Source organism: Acomys minous, assembly GCF_964271855.1.
Source record: "Acomys minous genome assembly, chromosome: 2".
NCBI classification, from domain to species: domain Eukaryota; kingdom Metazoa; phylum Chordata; class Mammalia; order Rodentia; family Muridae; genus Acomys; species Acomys minous.
Genome location: NC_140484.1, coordinates 127,352,403 through 127,373,768, shown reverse-complemented (window position 1 = coordinate 127,373,768; position 21,366 = coordinate 127,352,403). Strand labels below are relative to the sequence as shown.

General features: G+C 38.0%; 1 long non-coding RNA gene across 1 annotated transcript in view; it reads right to left on the bottom strand.

The window, feature by feature from the left end:
• LOC311592802 overlaps window positions 1–21,366 on the bottom strand; it is a 1,166,031-nt gene that overhangs the window by 1,086,252 nt on the left and 58,413 nt on the right. The gene's annotated exons all lie outside the window — the stretch shown is intronic.

Sequence of the window (21,366 nt, the reverse complement as noted above, 5' to 3'; positions counted from 1 at the left end):
ATAAGATTACTTTTTAAGATAATTGATTTTCTTTGAAACCACAAATTGCAGTGTGCCCATAACGGAAAAGCTGGCTGATAAATTACCTTGATTGTTCACTCTTTGTTACCGTATAACAAGTTGCTTAACTACAAATGTATACGGTTTCTTAGGAGTGATTTGTTTTTCATATTTGTTTGTTACCCATAATAGGTAAAACTTTTGATCATGTGAAGGTATTAGGGAACATGTTTTCTTATGTATACTCATTGTAACCGTTCACTTAAAGAAAAACAGAATGGAATCACACTGTGATTTTTGAGCTGTTTGAAATATCTAGCTGGGATATATAAGCTGTGGGAAAATATAAGGTTGTTGGAATTATTTTCCATCTACAACGTACCCAATGGAGTCTGTCTTCATCAAGGGTAATTGTGTGTGTGTGTTGGTGGTGGGTGGTTTATTTCTGTCTGTCTTTCCTTCCCTTTTTAGATGCTTGCCACCACCAGTGGAAGCACCAGTTAAGAGCCATCAGCACTACACCTTGCTTGCCAAAATAAGGTAGAAGCCCTGACCAGGAAGCTATCAGCCCTGGCCCCCTGCCAAGAACAATCCGTTCTGGTCCCTTAGCTTACCACTATCAGTGCAAACTATTGTCTGTTAACAATCAGTTCTGGCCTAGAAAGTTACCCTCAGAGAAAGTCTGTTGGCTCTACACCTTGACTCAGTTTACCACGTGCTGTTAAAGCTGGTCTGTGGCACCCATTGAAGTTTATTTCTTCGCTTTGAAATTGGAAAGCAAGTGTTGAGATTAATATTCTCAGCCCAATCAAGACATCAACTCATCTAAGAGATAAACTTGTGGGCTTGTCTGAAGGAGTCTTTTCATTGAGTTAAATAAGGTTGGAAGAACCACTCTAAATATTGGTGGTACAATTCCATGCCCTGGGATCTGGGGCTGAATTAAAAATGAGAAAGTGAGCTGAGCATCAGAACCCATCTTCCTCTCTCTCTCTCTTTGCTCCTTGACTGAAGACGTGATGCCACCGGCAGCCTCATGCTCTTCCTGCTGGACCTTGTTTGCTATGACGGATGCGCGTCAAGGCTGGAAACTACAATAAGTCTACTAATTTACTCTTGTCAGTTCTCTTACAACAAGAATGAGAAAAGCAGTTAGTAGAGGAGGCAGACAGGGAAGCTTTCTGCAACATCATCCGGGCTGATGTTTGATGTTCGATTTTAGTGTATAAGCTATCCCACGGCACAGCATCAACTTTCATATCAGAAAACTGCCGATCCCTGAGGTCTTCTGTTGATATCACGGCCATCCTAACTTCTTTCTTAGCAAACAAAGATCAATAAAGCTTATCTCAGATTACTTTATTCTGTACCACGTTGCATTGAAAATTTACCTAACATTGTTATAGTTTCCTCCTCTTTGTGTTCTCTAAATTCTCTGACTCACCAGTTACAATTATTCACTGTTGATAATCAAGTCATTATTTTATTGCATGAAAAGATATGTAAATGTGTGCACAATAATTCATAGGTTACATATCTTCATGCAGTAGTGTCTGTAAAGTTTCTTATTCATGGACCCCTTCTGGACATCAATGTCTGTGGATACCCAAGTTCCTCATAGAAACGACATATTATGAATATATAATCCAGGTAACCTTTCCCTGTACTACAAATCATCTCTAGGTTACTTATAGACCTGAAAGCAGTATAAATAATGTGTAAATATATTTTACTATGTATTTTATGACAAAGAAAAACAGCCCATGAATACTCAGCACAGATGTAGGGTGTTTTTCCCAGACATATTCAATTCAATTCATGGAGACAAATTTGAGATTTGAAGGACAAGCTATACTTGAAAATTTGCTTACCCAACAAAATTTATCTGAATTTCTGAATGGATAGTTTTACCCTTAGAAAAAAAATCATTTGTATACAGAGACTAATGAGAATTTCAGTCCTGTGATAGGGAAGTGCCCTGCTGTGACCCAGAAAAACAGTGTAGCTATCCTCTTTGTATTTCAGCCACCCCACGGTGAACAAAGATATCTCTCACAGGGTAGTAAATCCAACATTTTGGGTATTTTTTTTACTTTATATTTCTAATTTCAGTGTTTAAAAGATATCTTGGATCTAGTGTTCCTGAGGGCCAAAGGCTAACAGGCAATGGGAATAATATATATGTTATGTGGGTTGTATTCAGTTATGAGTTATGGTATAGTTGACATGAGGTCAACATTAATGAATCGAATGCACTAAGCAATGTGTCATTTGTATGAAATGAACTAGAAAAAGGTATGTATATCAAAAATAATACATGAGAGCCTCAGTGGATTTTGACCTTAAATATTCATTTAGGAAATGGATACTAATTCAGTTTCCAGGGTAATTAATAAAACATAACCATATAAAATACTATTGGATATATTATTTATAACAAGAGAGTTATCAGTATCTGAGTTATGGGACCAACATAATCTAGAAAAGAGACATTGGATTAGTCAAGAAATATTTTATCTCCTGACTCAAAGTGACTTCTCATTCATTTACACTTTTGAGGTGTATTTTCAGAAATCCTATGATGGTTTGTTTTATATATGCATATAACTGCTATAGCGAATGCCCAGAATAGTAAACGATTACTTCAGGGTTTTTTGTTTGTTTGTTTGTTTGTTTTGTTTTGATTTCTTTTGTTTTTTGTTTTTTGTTTGTGTGTGTGTGTGTGTGTGTGTGTGTGTGTGTGTGTGTGTGTGTGTGTTGGATTTTTTTTCAAGGCAGAGTTTATTTGTGTGTAGCCTTGGCTGTCCTGGAACTCACTCTGTAGACTAGTCCAGCCTCAATGTCACCGAGAAACTCCTCCACATGCCTCCTGCATGCTGGGATTAAAGGTATGTGCCCCCACACTTGGCACTTCTAGATGCCTTCTAGCCTGTGCCCATTCTGTCCCTGCTGCTGCATTGTGCAGAACATGGAAGGAGCAGGGTCAAGGAATGCAGTGAAGTCCAACTGGGAGTCAGGCTTCGGCTTAGCCTGGCAAGCAGAAGGAGAGCCTCATTGGACTGAGATGAAGACTTCTTGGGTGGAGAAGTTTGTTAGAAGCTCCCCCTAATTTAGCAGGAGTTGGCCCCGGATATCTTGGTCTTACTGTCCTCCTCAGTGGTCCACTGTGCTCCTAGAATGATGGGTCTCATGTGCATCAGGCCAGGACCCAAGGCGGAGAGCGGGAAAATGGGCTGTCCTCTCACCCCTCATGCTAACACACATTCCTGTAAAACCTGGAGCTAAATCACTTGTAAACTACCTGCCTCTTGGACAAGGCTTCATACATAGCAGAGCATTTCCCTCGCTGGTTCTAGGTCTTCTAAGACAAGAGAGCTCTTATTTTCAATACTCTATTCCTCGGGTGGAGATGCTGCACTAGCTCTCTGGGATCTCAGGTGTTTGCATTTGAACTGGAGTTTTTCACTGGCTCTTCTGGTCTTCCAGGTTACAGACAGCATATGGAGGGTTCCTTAGATTTATAAGTGCATGAGGCACTCCCATAATAAAAAAATCTTTTATACATGAATATATATGTTTATATCAATCTATATTATAAAGAGGATGATGATGATGATAGATAATGGATGAAAGATAGGTAGATGATAGAGAGATGATAGATTATAAAATGATACAGTTTTTTCCCTAAGAAACCTTGACTAATATGCCTTAGTAGTCACTTGTATCTGTTTCACAAATGTTCCCATGGCTGGAATCACATTTCTACAGATAATATCTGGAAGAAACAAATACATCCAAACAGAAGCGTGTTTAAAAGTTTAGAACTCAAATCTAGAAATGAAGAACATAAACATTCAAGAATGGGAAAATGCAAAGTTTTCTGAAGCACATAAGGTCATTATTTATTGTAGAGTCATGTTTTAGTCTAGAGTATAAAAGATCCAGAAAACCATTTTAATTCTGTTTCTTAATAAATTAAAAACAAAACATTAATGAGTCCCAGAGACAGACCATAGCTAAAAGATGATTGCAGGTCTTTTAGCTCCAAAATGCGATCTTTACATATTATTTATGTAGAATTTATTTATATCACCCTGAAAAGACACCAGTACTTCTAAGCAACTAGAAAGAAAGAATAAATGCATATGCATAAACATATAACTGAGCCCAGACAAACACAGATTAATATATGACATTTAAATTAATCAAAATGTTTCCTACCATAAGCTTAGAATAGACATAGGCCGGTTACAGGTGATCTAATCTAAATCTGTTTGCAAATCCATAGTTAAATCCATGCATATTGGCAGATACACAAAAATTCTATCCTGTAGTATTACACTCGGCGAACGATTAATTAGATTAAAAGCTTCAAAGACTAATTCATTGAGATAAGAAACGATAATTTGGGAGTCTACAAAATGGAATTATCATTATCACAGTGTTTTGTAGAGCTTTTAAAAAATCATTTCTTTTAAGTCAAAGTTATCTTCAACTTAAACTATCTAACAAGGAAACAAAAATGAACAAATAAAAATGATGTAGTAAGAGGAAAATGGGAGGGAGGGAAGAATGGGAGGACACAAGAGATGGGAAAACCATTGAGAAGTAACAAGAATAAATTTTTAAAAAACACACAAGAAAGATATAGTAACTATATACCACAGTATTTTTACATAGAACAAAAACATTAAATATGAATAGCATAAATTAGAGGCACAACATTAGAGATGCCTTAGTCGAATTAATGATTGTAGTTCTCAAAAATTCAATCGTTTGCTTACTTAGATAGATTAACTTTTCAAGATAAAATTATAAAGTCAGCATGGTGCTAGCAACACAGGAGAAAACAGGTTTCACATACCTGCCTTCTCACATGGACACTAAGGAAACAACTCTATATGCATCAGTTCTCTCCAGAGAAAGCAAAAGTTCAGTAGGCAGACTTTTACACACCACACAACTTAGACAATATTCACATCAAAATAGGAAGGGGGAAAAAAAAACACCAGTTATAGCAGTGAGCTAACTCCACCCAAAGCAAAGCATCCTCCTGTCTCAACAAAGAAGAACAAAAACAAAACCAAGAAGCTTCAACTTCTAACTTCACAAAGGAAGTGGTCTTGTACCACACATACAGTATTCAACTTCCACAGTTCTTGCTAGAGGTTTCTGGATTTTATCTCACCAGGCTTGAGGGTTAGCAAGAATACAACATCAGAGGATTCCCCACAAACTCACTGAGCAAAAGGATGTTCTGGAGGCTGGTAGAACAACCAGTGGCCATAGCACCCAAGATGAGACCAGCTTACAGCTGAACCTTGCAAAAAGCTTTGGCTGCAAGTTTTTTTCAGCAACTCACTGTAGACCGGAAGTCTAACAATTTAACAACTGAGAAACTACATAGCAAATAATGAAGAAACCTGGTCCAGACTAGACAGGAAACAGAGGACTTCCTGGACTTTCTCTCCTGGCTTGTTATAAGAGTAATTTCAGCTCTACCGTCTCTCTTAGGACCAAGACAGGGAGAGTTCCTCATGGTGGAATAGGAGTTTGCCTTTTCTTGATGTACTTCAACATTTACCGCAGACCAGAAACTTTCTATGGCTCAGAGTGTCTGACATTTCTGCTTGCTCTAACAGCAAAATGGGTCACCCCTGCATCTTCTAGGCTGTTTCTCTTCAAGTTCTAAACCAATATCTGAAGAGGTTCTCTGGAAGTAGATTCTGTTTTCATTAAGCATGCTACCATGTGCATCTTCACCTGTGAGACAGGCTACTAAGTAACCTATCTATGGCTACTACTGGGGATTATAAATCTAGAGACTCCCAGACCACAAAGAAAAGTCAAGTAACTCATTGACTATTCAGTAGCTATTTCTCCAGATTCTATCTGAATAGTCTGAACAAGTGAACAGACATCTGCCTCCAACTCTCCTCAATGTAGGGCTGACAAAGTAGGAGATAAATTATGACTCTGAGGTTCGTTACTAGTAAAAAGAGATTGCCCAGTGTCCCTAACTGCATCCCTAACAACTGCTTCCTTTCATGCTTGAAATTCTTTACTTCCCTGTAAGCCGCTTAGAAAAGAGACAGAAACACAAACTATTTAGAAACACCCATCACCTCTGGATAAGTGAGGGGAGAGAAACATCTCTGACAAGAGAGTGACAAGAACAGTCTTGGTTTTTTTTGTTTTTTGTTTTTGTTTGTTTGTTTGTTTTCTGAGACAGGGTCTCTCTGTGTTAGCCTTGGCTGTCCTGGACTCACTTTGTAGACCAGGCTGGCCTCGAACTCACAGTGATCTACCTGCCTCTGCCTCCCGAGTGCTGTGGTGTACAAAGTGAGTCCAGGACAGTCAAGGCTACACAAAGAGACCTTGTCTTGAAAAACCAAACCAAACCAAACCAAACAAAACAAAACAAAAACAAAACAAAACAAAACGAGAGCAGTCTAACAAGACTAGAATTGGTGGTTCTTTTTTTCTAGTAAACATAAAATAACATATAGACCCAAGGAAAAATAAAGAAATGAAGTATATGCCACATAAAACCATAACATAAATACATAGGAACTATCCCTAATAAAATCAAGATACAACACTATCTGGCCTGTAATTGAAAAGATTTGTTATACTAAGTTCATTTAAGTATGGAGAACAATGCCAGAACAATACGAAGACTTCACCAAAGTGACAGACAGCATTGTGGAAGTAACAAGTAGGAATTATTGTGCTGAAAAATAACTTAGGAAAAAAGTAATTGCACAGAGCCTTCATTAGCAGAATAGACTAAGTAAATTTTAAGACATTTCAGTGGATTTGTTATATCTCAGAAGCAAAAAAAAAAAAAAAAATCAAAGAATGAATAAGTAATTTTACAAATTACTTATGAGAAACTATAAAGTAGAAAAATATAATATGTATTTTCAAAATACCAGCAAGAAAAGAATGATATAAAGGAACTGAAACACTCAAATAAATAATTACATAAATATCCTAAAGTTGTGGAATTGATAAAAAATACAGATTCAGGAAATTCACTTGCTGCTTAAATGCTGAAATATGAAGGATATCAATAGAAACAATCAAAGAAAAAGGATAAAGAAAAATATAAAATAATAGCAACATATAAAAAGTAACTTGTTACACTGAGGAGACATCTATAATATAATATGCTTTATGTTGCTTAGTAACCATGCAGAAACATTTCACATAATTAATCAAAACAGAGAAAGAAATTATCAAAAACATACCATTAAAGACCAGCAACAGCAGCAACAACAATAACAAAGTATCACGAGAAAGAAATAGAGGGTACCAATAAGTCTACATGAAATATAAAAAGAAAAAAATTAGCAAAATGGTGATAAAAATCCTTCTCTAAAAATAGTGTTGCTATATAAATGGGTTTAATTATCTGATCAATATATTATTTTGGGATTGGGGACGTAGCCAAATATATAAAGTATTTTTGAAGCAAGCTTGAGAACCCAAGTTTGGATCTTCAGAATCAAGGTAAGCCAGGTGCACATATACACACCCGCAGTCACAACACTCATATGTTAAGATGAGGGGAGTGGCAAAGAGAATCTCTGGAAGCTCTCTTGCAGCTAACCTGGTCTAGGCATAAAAACCAAGCAAGAGATTCTTCTCCAAACAAGATAGATGATAAAGAACAACGCCGGATGATGTCCCCTCATTCTACACATGCACAGTGGTACAGGTGCCCACTCCAATATCCATGCACATATGCACGTGCACATGTGTGCATACACACACACACACACACACACACACATACACACACACAATAACACAGCAAGTGGTTTAATTTAGATTAAACACATGAGCCTACGATTTGCTGCCTATAAGAGATTCACTTTACGTTTAAGTATGCATACACTGAAAGGTAAAGGAAGTAAACAGAAATTAGAAATAAATGAAAATCAGAACAAACTTAAAGTATCTATAGATATAGCAGATAAAGTGATATTGAGTCAAATTTTTGAGAGACAACAAGGTCTATGATAAATATATTATTATTATTGTTGTTGTTATTTATTATTATTATGAAAAATATGAAATCATCAATATATGTGTCCATATCAGATTATCTAGATATAATAGTAAGCATATTTTACTAGATGTGAAGGTACTCACAGGCTGTAATAAGATATTAGAGAAGATAATCCAGAAAGAACTATCTATAATAATAATAATAGACATATGATAAAGACATATTTTAGAAAAAAACACATCCAACAACTATCTGTAGAACATTCCAATTAATGGCAATAGTATTCCTTCTTCACTCATGTATATAGATAACATTCCAAGACAGATTGTCGGTTAGAGCACAAAGAAAGTCTTATCAAATCCATGATGCATAAAAGCATATCCAGTATCTATTCCATCCACAAACTAATGAGAATTGACATGAATATCAGGAGAAATCTCAAAAAACTCAAAAATGTTGGAAATTAAACATATATTGTTGGGAGTCAATAGGTCAAAGAAAAATGAAAACAGGCATATAACACACTTATATGTATGGGATATGACATAAATTTTCTCAAGATCAGTGATTGTAACACAAATGCTAACACAAAAGAACAACTTTACAGAAACAGACTAACATTATACCTCAAGTATATATATGAAAAGAAAATAATCTCAAACTTGGTAAAAAGGAGAAAAATATCAAAATCATAACGAGGAATAATAGTGAAGAGATTAGAAGAATAAATATAAAGTATAACATTAGAGTTGTTTAAAACAATAACATAGTCAGTAATCCTTAGCCAGGCAACAAAGAAGACAGAAATAAAAGAGGAGGATTACAGCTGGTACCGCAGGACTATCAACATCCGTGGAGGATAATAAGAGGGACTATACTAAAAAATGGGATGATCTATAACACATGGATGATTCCTACAAACATGTAACTTATTAGGACAGATATAACAGGAAATAGAAACTATGGAAAGACTGTAGAAAATGACTTCAGTTAGTGAGAAACGATTTCTGTTCAAAACTGAGGACTTGATTCACTGCCGAATTATCAGAGATACTTAAAAAAAGACCTCTGATGTCATCCTTCTTCCACAAGTCTTTCTGAATAAATTAAAGAGAATGGGGTACTTCTAATCTCATTTTATAATTAAAAAGTATTGCTACTTTCTCAGAGATACTTTAAAAAAGACCTCTGATGTCATCCTTCTTCCACAAGTCTTTCTGAATAAATTAAAGAGAATGGGGTACTTCTGATCTCATCCTATAATTAAAAAGTATTGCTACTTTGTAGCCAACATGGCAAGAAACATGCAAGAAAGAAAACTATAGGCCGTTAAGCTTGATAAATACAGATAAAATATGCTTGAGAGATAAAAACTAAAGTCCAGCAGCATAATAAGCTACTATTCAGTATAATGAGATCGAGTTTATTTCAAGGTTGTGATGAGCATTAACCGTATTCAAATAAGTAAATATTATAAATTATACTAACAAAATGAAAGCCCTAAACCATATGATCATCTTAATAAATAGACAAAAAATAGTTGGCCACATTCAATATAAATTCATAATAATAACTCCCAACAAGATATATCCCAGAATAACAAGCTAAAACTGGTACCACGCAAAATGATGGAAAGTTGTACTCTTTGGTCTATAATCAGGAAAAACACAAGGATCCCCACCATATCCTTGCTTTTCCATATAGTCTTAGAAGAATCAGAGAAGCAACTAAGCAAGAATAAGGAGTTAAGGCATCCATAAGAGAAAAAAGATAAAATGTTTTTCTCTCTTTGTGGAAATCCTAAAGATGCCACTGAAATTGTACTAATTTACTGATTCAATAAACTATGTTATGAAAATGTATAACTCTATGGCATCATGTATGTACATATTGCATACATACTAGTGATTGGTTTGGAAAAGAAAAATAAAAGCAATCTCATTCACAACAACCATAACATAATTTGGAGTAAATTAAACCAAAGATGGAGAAGATATGGACACTGAAAATTACAAAACTCACATCAGGATGATCTAAAAAGATGCAAATAGATGAAGAGGCAGGCCAAGTTTAGATACTATTTTTTTTCTATTATTCAAATTCTAGTTAACTCTAAGCAACCGACACATCCCTTTAAAATTTCCAGCGTTATGTTTAGAAGAAAAATTGAGTTGCTAATATCTCTAGGAACCAGAACGATTCCCCATTGTGGTTATTTTTCTGTCACTTCAACAAATTACCTGATATAATTTGTGTGTGTGTGAGTGTGCGTGTGTGTGTGTGTGTGTGTGTGTGTGTGTGTGTGTGTGTGTGTGTGTCATTTGGTTCACAGCTTCAGATGTCTTGGTTCATAACCAGTTTGTCCCCATTGCTTGTGGCCTATAGCAGAGCAGTACACATGCAAGTATGTGAAAGAAGCAGCTGTGCATCGTATGACTGATAGTGGGGAGCTGAGGTTCTAATTTTTCAAGGGAATTCTCTCTCATTTTAGAGTTTTCAGATCCTCTGCCGCAGTGTTCTCCAATTCTTGTGTGGTAGAGGGTTGATATAGATGCCTTGTTTAGGGATAAATGCTCATATTCAGTTACTCTATACCTTTTGATAACTGAGGGTCTTCACATTAACTGCTACCAATGTTGAAAGGAAGATCCGCTAATGAAGGTCAGGAGCAGGGCAGATCCTGGGTCAGCTCTGGACTCCCCCATCAGTGGCATTTTATAGAGATAGACCCACAGAGAGAACATTTGATAATGACAGGTGACAAAATTGTAACTGACAGTCTACAAGCCCACAATTACCAAGGGTAGCTCACTTTAAGATTAAATTAATAGATTTCGGCATGTAGGCTAGAGAGATGGCACACACATTAAGATCACAAGTTGCTTTTTCAGAGGATCTGGGATCAGTTTCCTGCACCTGCATGATAGGACACAACCATTCCCAAGGCATCTGACTCCCTTTTCTGGCCCCTCTGGGCACCAGACATGCACATAGGAACATACATCCATGCAAGCTAAAAAGTCATACACACAAAATAAACAGAAAACAGCATGCATAAAGATTCATAACTTTCTATAAATGTCTGGTGTATGTACATCATGTATGATTTTTTTACATAAGTTTTACATGGAAGTTTAAAGATGGAGAAAATTAAAGTAGATTTTCCTACTATGTGTACATATATATCTATAAATGCAATTGTCTGCATGTTATTTTCACAATGTTCTTAGAACCAAGAAAATTACAGAGCATTTACACATTTTGCTCACATTCTTACTCTTAAACTCTTTGTTTATCTTACAGGACTGATACACAAATAACAATTTTTGAGAGTCGGCTGTGAAATTCTCTTAAAAATCATGAGCCATGGTTTAAAATTGGGTTACACAAATTAGAAATTAAATGCAGCAATAAATTTCCCAAACTTACCACTTTGTAATAAATATTCTGCGATGTGCTGACGACTATGTATTTCTATTAAATCTATATTGTAGAAAGTCTCTATATTGGCACCTCTTGCTGCATCTCGTCCTTATATTGAATTCAGTACTTGCATCCATCGTTTGGAAATTGGCACGGGAGTAATATTTTCATCAAAGACATCAGCAAACTCTAAGTGAGAGTATGATTTATGATTTTGCTGATTGTAGATTTAAGGGACTGTTGAAGAAAATGTTAATAAAGCAAAATAAATTTGAAACTGTCAAGACAGGAGCCTTTACATCATGAGTAACACAAATAAATGAAGGAAATATTCTTCCAGGATTTGAAATTTATTAATAAATTAGCAAAGAACTCACTCACTTTTATTGACAAATGAGTGAATATCCACATAACTCTTCCTTGTTTCTCTCTTGTGCTACTTATTAACATAACCAAATCATCATATCAAATTGATACTGGAGCTACATCTCTTGTCATTTGGTACTTCGGGTTGACTGCAGATATGAGAAAATACTAGGTTTGTCATGTCAAAAATAAATTTAAAAATCTATGTATAAATACCAATGTGGCTGAATGGAATTTGTAATTCAAGTATTATTCACTAAATTGTTATTTATAATTGTGTGTTAAGAGTAGTTTAAAATTGTAAAGTATATTTTACTAACATATAACACCTTCCTTGGTCACAGGCCTGTCTACCTAGATAAAAAGGAAAATTATGGCCTATACTTGTATTTTCTTCATTTTGAAATGCTGTGGGAAGAAATTCAGGTTATTTATCTCAGGACTGAGCTGAGGATATGGTGGAATATACAAGAAAATAGAAATTACTTGCATTATTTGGAAGTATTTAACCTTATTGCCACAGTACTTCAAAAATTTTATACATTGTTAACTGTTCTGAATTTCAAAAGTACATCATGGTCAATTCCTCATTTTTTAAAGGAATTCCTTTAAAATGCTTTAAGGGATACTCTTCCAAATAAGTATTTATTCATAGTTTTCCTGAACCCAAATCCCTCTAATCAAACAGACTACCTATCTTGTTTTTTAATTTTAATTATGCTTACTTTCATTTTGTAAAATAAAATAGGAACATTCAGAGAAAATGTTTACAATTCAAAAAACAGCAACAGTTGCCACTAGTTTAAAATTTTTAAGTGCTCTATATCTTGTATTTTTGAAAATTATTTTAGTATTTAATGTGTATGAGTACTTGGGATTCACTTCTGTCTATGTACCATGTGCATGACTGGTACCTGAGAAGACCAGAGAGAACATAGGTTTCCCTGGAATTGGAATTTCACATGTTTGTGAGTTTTCATGTAAGTGTTGGAAATTTAACACAGGTCCTTTGTTGACCAGCCTGCTGGTCAGTTATTCGGGGAGTCGAGGAGGGTCGCAACCTATGGATAAAGAAATGGGCAAGAGAGACGCAGAGCTCAGGGAAACCGTAGCTTGTCAAGAGCCGTTTATTGAAAGCGGGGGTAAGCCTTATAAAGCCTCCTTCAGGGAGGGCGGGGGGGCAGACTAGGAGGGCAGTGGAAAAGTACAGAAACTTCTGGGCTTGAGCCTGGGACATCTGCAAGGGGAGGGGTTTCTCTCAGTCCTGGGTAAACAGGATGTCTGTTGAGTTTTATCTTCAGGGTCAGCTTGTTCTTTCTCAAGGCTAAGCCGGATGCCTTGTGGGCCTAGTGGGCGGCCAACAGGACGTCTGCTGCAGGTGCAGAGTGGGTGGGGGGTTGGCTACGGGCCGTCTTGGTCTCCATCATCTCCTCCCTTTCTATTAACTTTGGCCTGAGGGTTTGACCTTAAAGCCCAGTGAGCGACCTCTTGGAGGTTGTCAGGTATTACCATAGGGTGCCAACGTATCCGAGAGTTACTAATGTCCAAATGTTTCAGAACAATAGTTACTCGGGACCAGTTGAGTTGTGAGTGGGGCCTTGCAAAGGCCTGAGCCTGGTAGAGGATCGATGCTCAATCTTACCACGCCCTATGGTCTGTCCTCCCACCAAGGACCGACCGACATCTGATAACCGAGACTTATCCGATCACTCCGTCTTTGACTTGCCAGGCACTATCGCAGGTCAGGTCAAGGTGGGTTCAGGCCAAGGAACAATGGGAGGGTTAAAACCGGCTCACCAAAGGCTCCGAGGACACAACCAGGCCCACCATCCAGCATTCTGCATTCTCTGGAATTGAAGAGGCCGCCCATAGGTAACCGACACAGGCGGAGGAGACTCCTCCTGGACATCAATAGGAGTCTCAGGTTGGTCTTCAGTCTCTAAGCGATGGTAATGAACCTGGACATCTCTTGTGGCAGCTTCAACCTGACTTTTAACAAATCCTGTAAGGTGATTGAGGGCCCAAGGCCCAAAAGATAAAAGGAGAAGGTCCTAGCAAGGAGGGGAGGAGGGTTGTGAGCCAAGGGAAGGCAGCAAACCAATTTTGGTACCAAGATTCTTGTTTCTCACGAGCCCTTTGACGCTCCTCTAGAGCCTTAGTGACCTTATCAAGGCTGTTCTGGACTAGCCCGGTCTTACTAACATAGAAACAAAACTCTTCTTTAAGGGCTGTGCAAAGGCCACCTTCTTTAAAAAAGAGAAGGTCGAGGCCACGGCGATTTTGGAGCACTACTTCCGCCAGAGAGACGATAGAATCCTTGAGTTCTTGGATACTATCTCTTATATGAGAGATATCTTTATCAATCAAATATTGTAACTTTGCAAAGCCTTGTTTAGATGTGATCAGGGAGGCGATACCTGTACCGGCGCCAACTGCACCAATACCAAAAATGGTGGCCATAGTTAAGGCTGTAATGGGCTCTCTTTTATGTCTATTGGTAAGAGAAACTCCCCCCTCCAAAAAATTTAGAAAGGAATCGGGATCGTGGACCGTAAAACGGGGGAGGAGAACAACTAGACCACACCAATCTCCAGAAGCGAGGAAGGCAGGTGTATAAACCACGAAGGACAATCCAGAGGCGCAAGCGAAATGGGTACCGTTACGTGCAAGAATATAGGGGAGGGAATGGTCGGGGACAACAGTGTGGTTGCAAACCCCAGCAAGGGGGATGGGAGGGAGCATATGTGGGCCCAGGAGGCAGGTGCCAATGGCAGAAACAGATTAGAGAGTGATACGATTGTCGGAGTCTGGACCGGCAAGGGTAGGGGTAACATTGGTGTAGGTAAGGGGTGAAAGGATGGCAACACCCTCATAAAAAGGCAGGGAAGGGGAGAAACACTTCCAACATTCAGGAAATGACAAGGAGGAGTCATTTTTTAAGGCCCACATGGAGGCATTAGCTAACTGGAGAATGACATCAGCCGAGCTGGGGGGCCCACGGGGAGGGTAGGTTGGAAGGGAGGGGGCGAAATGGGCCGAAGGATGTCGTCAGAGGGGGTGGGCGGGGAGGGAGGCATGGGGGCAGCGGGCTTAGGTGGGGGTCCAGGAGCAGGAACAGGAACAGAATGATGGAAAATGTGATTAGGCCCAACCACTGCAGCGCCCTTATTGGGTATCTCTTTTAGGAGGCACAACCTGCCCCACGTTGGGCGCCACTTGACCAGCCCACTGGTCAGTTATTCGGGGAGTCGAGGAGGGTTGCAACCTGTGGATAAAGAAATGGGCGAGAGAGACGCCAGGGCTCAGGGAAACCGTAGCTTGTCAAGAGCCGTTTATTGAAAGCGGGGGTAAGCCTTATAAAGCCTCCTTCAGGGAGGGCGGGGGGCAGACTAGGAGGGCAGTGGAAAAGTACAGAAACTTCTGGGCTTGAGCCTGGGTCATCTGCAAGGGGAGGGGTTTTTCTCAGTCCTGGGTAAACAGGATGTCTGTTGAGTTTTATCTTCAGGGTCAGCTTGTTCTTTCTCAAGGCTAAGCCGGATGCCTTGTGGGCCTAGTGGACGCCCAACAGGACGTCTGCTGCAGGTGCGAAGTGGGTGGGGGGTTGGCTACGGGCCGTCTTGGTCTCTGTTACTTTGTAAGAATATCAGGTACTCTGAACTACTATGCCATCTGTATACTCCCAACTAGGCAGCTTACTTGACTGGTTTCCCCTATGTTTTTGCTAATATTCCTGTACTGTTTGATGTTAAAAATTTTTTTCATGATAATGACATCTGTCTTCTTTTTATAAAATATGCATTTATATAATTTCACATATATACAATAAACTACCTACAGCAAGAAGAACCACAAAACAATCAGAAATTAAATGAATGTTACATTCATAGTGTTTCAGCTATTTGTATTTAGCAGCCTTGAAGAAAACATCTTTCCTATCTTGGTGCATCTAAAATTATGAATGTAAATCAATATCTACCATATCTCATCATTATCAACTTAAAACATCTATCTAGACTTAAAAATATCTTAACCCCTAACAACTAAGCTTAATTGTAAAACTAAACTATCTGGTCTTCAATCCCATCACAGTCTTGAGAAGGAATAAAATTAAATATATGAGTAGACAGGGAGAGCAGGTTAGCAGCTTCCCAAATGAGAAGATAATAGAGACAATTTGCTGCCTCAACAGTTACCCAAAACTCTCTATAACATTGGAGCCTCATCTTCAGCCTTCTGGCCCAATATATCTGACAGGCATATTTGTGAGGCAGGAACTATTGAGAACTGGCTTACTCTATCTTGGAAGTGTTTGGCCATCAGTTCTGCCTGCATCCAAGCTTGCCCATTTTTAGGCAGAATTCTGACTGTGGTAGAAATGAGAACACGGCTGGTAATACCTAGCCTACCTCAAAGAAGATGATGTTTAAATTTTATTTAACTCGAAAACATGTATATATATTTATTCTTTGGAATTTTAAAATATATAAACAATATCTTTTTATTATATGTATTCTCTACTCTACTTTTTAGCCCCCCCCCCATAGGCAGCTCTCTAATATGTCTTCCTCCAAAGTTATTTATATAACCCACTGAGTCAACTTAGTACTGCTCACATGCAAACATGTGTGGACCTTTGGTTTCAGTACTGGAAAGCTACCAGCTTCCATATCCTAAAGAAAAATGATTCCATCCAACAGCAGTCATCAATTCCCAAAAACTGTTCAGCTACAAGTGGGGCCTCATGAGGAGCTCTACCATCCATTTATGAATTTTGACCAGTTTGATTTTGTGCAGGGTTTGAGAGGGTCACCAGAGTTGTACATTCATGAATGCAATGTCCAGAAAATAGCACTTCATGACACCCCCCCCCACCTCCTGTTACATGTTTCCCTTCTGTTTGTCTGTGATATTCCCTGAGCTTTGGGGTGAGCGGTAATATAGAGATTATATTTAGGAATTAGCACTCATAGCCGCTTATTTTCACACTCTGAGTAATTATGAGTCATTGCATTCTCTGCTATCTACTGTAAAATGAGGCTTGTGGATCAAGGCTGAGATCAGGAAAGATCCTACGTCGTCTCTGGCCTCCTCTCACAAGAGCCCTTTTTATAAAGACAAGGGAGAATTCAAGATAATTGTTGGTACTGATGATAGGGGTGAGTCCAGGAGATACACGCACGAAGGACAGCTGACTACATCAGAAACCACCACAAAGAGACAAGGATAGACTACCATTCGCAAGTGTTCAGAAGAGGAGCACACATATCTGTTGTTTGAAGCCTCTCCTACCGATGAGGGAACCTTCTAGAAACTACACGACCCACATCCCTTGTTCTCATTCATCCGTATATTCGATAAATTGTATTAAATGCTGGTGAAACGCCAGGCACTCTTCTTCCTTGTTCTCCTTCCTCTCCCTGTTGCTGATCAACACAGCCCTCTAGGAGAGGATCTTTCTCTCGATATTCTCTGTAGCCAACGGAATTATACACACTGAAGAAGGGTAGGCTAATAAATAAATTTTGATTAAATGCCACTCTTGGACTTTCTTAGAGAGGTTCTTTTGAAAGTCACTTGGAATCTCAGGTGAAGAGCTATACTCAAGGAGATTTTGAGGGTTGGGGGCGGGGCAGGAAAAAGCAGCACAGTCTTGGAAAGGCAATCAGAAGTCTATCCAAACAACTGAATATGTGTATTTTAAACAAACAGATCTTAGGCATTTCCCCTCGTTGTTCTCATCAGCTATGCAAATAAAATGCTATTTTTCTTTGATTGTCTGAATGTTTCTTCTTCACTTTATCAAGATAAAAACAGCCAAATGGACCTTTTTTTTCCCCCCTCCAAATGGACTTTTAATGAACTTCAAGTATGAGTTCAGGAAAGTCTGAGGACCAGTTCAGCAGACTAGAGAAAGCCATACTTTGACAGTGTGGACTTGTGCATCCCAGGCCCTAGGAACAACCTTGAGAAATCATTTAATCCCTCAAAGCTTAGAGTTCTTCATTTATAAAATGTTAATAGTAATTATACATTACATATGAAGCATGTGTGAAATTTTGTTTTGGAATTCTAATACTTTGAAGTGCTATTACAGGCTGTTCAGGATACGTAGTTATACAAGTTAATTGTTAGTTGATCAAATCATGGTATTGTGTGCTGTTTAAAGGTAAATGACAGAGGTTGTTTTTTGCTCTTGTATCACTCTCATATTGGTGAGAACAGGAGGTAGAAATCTGCTGGACAAATAGATAAAGAGCCCCAAAAGTGAATGATTTCCCTCACTTAGCTAAAAGCAGAAAATGTCTTTAGACCTTTTGGTAATTTCATCCTTGCTTGGAGGTCATAGATGGCAAAAGGTTGTATTGTTTGTTTGTTTTCTTGCTTACTAGTTTTTGTTTGTTTGTTTAGTTGATATCTGTTTATTTTTAATCTCTTTCCTCCTAAATGAATATGTCTTTCTTGAAAACCATGCATAAGAACACTACAGAAGAGGCAGCACACCTGGACACTGGAACTGGTGACTAGGCTTGCTAGCTGACTGCGTCTCTAAGCTTACTAAATCCAAGGCAGTGCCATTCATTGGTACCCAGTCTGAGGACCCTTCCACTTTGCAGTGTCACTGCCTTCTATCCTTTCCTTAAGCTTCTATTACCAAATCTCCCTAAAACTCATCTGTGAACAATGAATCTCTTAGAGTTCTCAATAATGATTCATGGGAAATTTTATGTTACTATGAACATCTGACACATCAGCTTCTGAGTTCAGCACCTGATCAAAGCTGAGAGAAGCTCCATGATTCTCAAAGACATCACAAAAATTTCCCATAGGAAAATTCAAATAACATTCATAATTAGAAAATTGTAATGTTTGCTTTAGTTTCCACCTATTGATGAAACAAAATATTGGATGCAGACTGATTTATGAAGGGAAAATATTTTCCATAGATGTAGAAACTGGAAATTCAAAATTGAGGTGTCAAAATCCAGCAATGTCTCCCTTATTTCCATCACACAGGGTAGAAGGAAGAAAGGCACATCAGAACTGAAGCATGTGGTCTGATGTCTGAGCACTAAATTAATGGGAACTTTGACAACCATCAGCACTTTATACAAAGGTGAAAATTCATTCAATATAACTTTATTCCCTGATGACTAAATGACTGCCTGAAGGCTCCAGCTTTCAACGTTGAAATATAGAAGACCATGTTTCCAACATACACATTTTGTGTCACATTCAAATTCTAATCACAACCAGTAGATAATTTTACTAATCATGGACCATAAAGATGACTTTGTGAGAGAAGTGCTTGTCTCATAAGCATTAAGATGTAAGGTTGATTCCCCAGAGCCTGTATAAGAGAGGCTGGAGTGTTGCCAGCTACCTGCCAATCCAGTGCTGGAGATGCAAAGACAAGATCGGTGGGGCTCTCTAGCAAGCCAATCTAATCAATGAGTTCTATGCCAAGATTAGACTTGCTTAAAAAATGATGATGACAATGACAAAGAAGAAGAAGGAAAAGAAGAGGAAGAGGAGAAGAATGAGGAGGAGGAAGTGGTGAAAGAAAGAGGATGATACAGACTCTGCAGAGGAACAACAGCCAAAATTGTTCTCGATGCTTCCATATGGAAACACACACAACACTCTCACACACACACACACACACACACACACACACACACACACACACACTCACTCACACACTCCAAGGCAGTGTCATTCTGGTAATTTAACCCTTAGTTTGCACATTTTAGGTAAGTGTGCTACCACTGAGCTAACCCTTAGCCCATATATCCAGACTTTTAATTTATTTAGTGAATTTATTAATAGATCTGTTACTCACAAATGGATCTTTATTTTAGGATTATTTTCTCTATTGGTAAGATAGATCTTACCAAAAAAATCGTGGATAGCAGCATTATTTTGTTTGTAAATTACAGAAGGTAGACATAAATGAGTATACTACAAAAGAGTCAGTTATTACTGTGCAGTTGGTAAAGCAAATGGTGTGGTACAAGGATTTCATAGACACAAAGGATCTATTCATTCTTCTGATGTAAATGACCTCCACCACACACTTTGTAATGTTTTGTTCTTCTGTAGCAAATAATATTTATCTTTAGGTAGCAGACCTGCCAACAGCTCCAGGCTTATATTTTACCAGTTTGGCAAGCCTAAACTTAGAAAGTACTACTACTCACATGTCAGCATTTGATACCTTCCCATAAAGAATAATTTGCATATCCATTGCCAGATATGCTGAATCTCACCTGCTACAGTCTTACCACTTGAATGACTGAGGTGGGAGAATTACAATGTACTGCTTCTGGAAGAATGACAAGAAAAAGACTACATTATCCATATTGACATAATAGTTTTCAAATATTTTTATCCATGGTTGGGTGAATCTGTGGATATGACACCCCTGGATATGAAAGAACAGTTATTTCTTGTAAAGACCAAATGAAAGCTTAGTAAATAAAACATCTCATCATGACAGGAATGCTGTGGTGCAGCCGCAGTTACAGTTGTCACTGTAGAACTTCAGTAACTCCTACCTATCCATGCTTACAATGGCAATAAAGATAGCTCTCAGTGCCCACCATTTAATCAGAGGAGTAACAAGTTTATTTTACATGTTGGTAGAATATTTTGTAGAACCAACAAAAACACTATGGACCACATAGCCTAAGGGTCTTAGGTTTCCAGGGCATGCCCACTGGGCATGCCAATCCCCACATGCATTGGGAGGAAAACTGAAGTATTACTCTTGCTTATGTAGTAAGCTACTGTTTTAGTCCCTTCCACATTACTTTGTATTGTATTCTTCCACAGGAGACACAAGGAGACAAGTAAACCAGAGAGACTAAGATACTTGAACAAAAGTAAGAACAGTGTACAGCAGGTTTGAAGTAGCCTTTAGAGTAGTTGGGGTATAAAACACCTATTGTATCTAGGTTAGATACTTATAAATCACATCATTTAAAACATCTTCTACTTACATATTTTATAGAAGAAATGCATAGAGTTTAGAACTGTATTATTTATATTATGTATTTATATTTAGTACTTAATTATGTGCCATAACTGTGTCCACTAATCCCAAGAAAAGCAACATCATAAAATTCAGAGCTACATGGGTGGAACTAGACAAAAATCATTTCAAATGAGGTATCTCAGACCCAGAAATACAATGTGGTATTTATTCACTTATATGTAGATATTAGCTGTTAAATCAATGATAACCTAACTATAATCAGTAGAAACACAGACATTAAGTATAGAGTAATGGGCTAGAGGAACATATAAATCTCCTTAGAAAAGGGAATTAGAATAGCTATGGATGTACTGGGGCACTGGATTTGAAGGAACAAGTGAAAAGGAAGAGGTGGAAAGGGTATAAGAAAGGGAATAGAGAGAGAAAGGTTAAATTAAGGGCAATTTTAGGTATTGTATGACATCCTAATACAGTAGAAGCTTCATAATATATATAGTGAATATCTAAATGAAATCACCAAATAATGGGACCTCTTGTCATCAAATGGAGCTTCTAGTACCAGGAT